Genomic DNA, 2605 nt, shown 5'->3' on the forward strand with positions numbered 1-2605 from the left:
TTACGTTTTGCCTTCACAAAAACATCTACTAAAAAAACCAATAAATAACACCAAAATGAAGAAAGAAAAAATCGGTATTTTGAGTTTGGAGGATACCTTACCATATAAGATTCATATAGTGTGGTTAAAGAAAGTACTTTCAGGTGCCGCAGAAAAGTAGGAGTTAAAAGACAACGTAAATGATGAAAAGTTATATTGGAATTTGTCCATTATTACTTTAACTTTCCGCTAAAAGTTACCTGAGAAGTTAAGCGCACATTAAAATTTTAAATCTAAAAAATTCAGTTTGATCATTGTTGTTTAGATTTTTTAACTTTTTTTAATCTTAAAAATATTTTTTTCTATTCTAATGTTTATTATCTACTAAATATACTTTAAATTATTTTATTTTTGATACAATAGTTATTTATTTATTTTTTAATGGTCAAATATGATTAAAAATTTAAATTTAAATTTAAATTTTGAGTCCGTAATATTTTTATCTTTAATTTTTATTATAATAACAATAAATAACAAAAAAATTATTTTAATAAATATATGAACTTCACAATCACTCATTTCATGCCATTGATAGTTGATGATTAACAATGCACTATCCTTTAATTATTTATCTATTATACACGAAACAGTATAATAAAAATGATACATTTAAGTAAGTTTTATAAATATTTTTACCTGAAAAATTTAATGTTTAATAAATTTTAATTACTAAATTAGTTACTAAAATTTTATTACATTAGACAAATTAATTATTATATAAAATTGTTATAAGAAATTTTACAAATTAATTTCTTTGTTACCGAATAAAATAGCAAACTTTTATACAAGTGACTCATAAATTAATTAGTATTAATTTTTTTATAACTAAAAATAATTATAAAATAATTAATTAATGAAATATACTAATTAAATAATAGTATAAATAAAAAATTTAATTCATAATTTCACCAACTAATTTTTAAAAAGATAATTATGCATATAATAAGAGTACAGTACTCACAAAAATATATAGTGAATACTAAATCATGTAAATAAAGATTAATTTTTTTTAACTTATTAAATTTATTTTTTTTATATTTTTAAAATTAATTTCATAAATATATGTTAATGTCAAACTATTTAAAAAATGATACTATACATTAATAAATTTATTTAAAAAATTAATTTATTCAAGACAAGATAACATGGCACGTTAATGTAAGCAGGAAGTACAGTTACGAAAAAATATTATTTGTGACAAAAGATTAAATTTTAGCCATTATGACAATGTTTCGTAGTAAATAAAAGATACGTTCATTTATTTTTATCACGATTTAGTGTTTGTAGTTAAAATTTGATGGCTAAATTCTATTTTTGTGGTAGTGTGCCATTTAATTTTTTTAATATTATAAATTTAAGATGAAGGAAAAGTATAAGAGTAATTTAAAGATTTTAGTTAATTTTTTTAAAAATAACAAAAATTTAAGAATTTGATATTTTTGTGGTACAAATATTATTTTTTATAGATATGAGTTTAATTTTATTCTTTTGTAGATAATTTTATCGATATTTTAAACATTCGTAACCGAATGAAAGTGTATATATATATATACCTTCTCTTTGATTTATTGACAAATGACAATCAAATAAGCCTGCCTAATTAAACTGATGCTGAGCCACGAAGAATTTTCTACCAAAGAAAGACCTAATAATATGTCCCGTTTTGTCTTTACATGTTTGATGAATTTTGTAAAAGTGTAGAGTATTATTTTTGTCTTTAATATTTAAGATAAATTTTATTTATATTTTTAATGTTTAAATCATCATATTTATATCCTAATGTTTATAAATATAATTTAATGTTATTCTGTCGTTAATTATACTAATAGATTAGATTATATTTTTTAATTATTTTTATTTAGATGTATTTATTCTTAATTTGGTCTCACTTGAATCATTTGATTTTAATATTATATTTATTTCTGTCCAGGTTTAATTATGTCTCTAAAAAAATAAATTATGTAAATATTGTAGAAATTAATTTCAATTTTTGATGTGCTATTATCTGGATTGGATCATCAGTTTTGTCCTAAATATTTATATTTTAACTTCAAAAGAAAATTTTTAAAATTTCACCAACTAAAACTCATAATGTGTAATTAACGACAAAATAACATTAAATTACTTTTATAAATATTAAAATACAAATAAAACGATTTAAATATTATGGATACTAATAAAACTTATCCAAACGCTTGAAAACAAGAACGATACGTTCTTCTTTTATAAAATTATTATTTTATTGTGATATGTTTAAAATCCTGCTTCCAGAAGTGTTGACTCTAAATTAAACTTTAAATATCAAATATCGAACAAGGTAAATTTTGTCACATTATTATATTGCAAATTTACTTTTACTCTTATCATCTTTTTTTTTTATTTTTTTTCCAATAATACTAATTTTAGTAAAAAAAAAATTTATATTAAGAAATGATATTTATGATACTTCTTTCTTTTTCTCTCCTATATATTTATTAAGAAGTTGGCGTGTAGTTTCCGGGTAAAACTGTAATGTTAATCTCAATTTCCCTTTGTTTATAGTGTAATAACTGTTGGTAAGATTCAC

Source organism: Arachis duranensis, chromosome 8, assembly GCF_000817695.3.
Source record: "Arachis duranensis cultivar V14167 chromosome 8, aradu.V14167.gnm2.J7QH, whole genome shotgun sequence".
NCBI lineage: Eukaryota > Viridiplantae > Streptophyta > Magnoliopsida > Fabales > Fabaceae > Arachis > Arachis duranensis.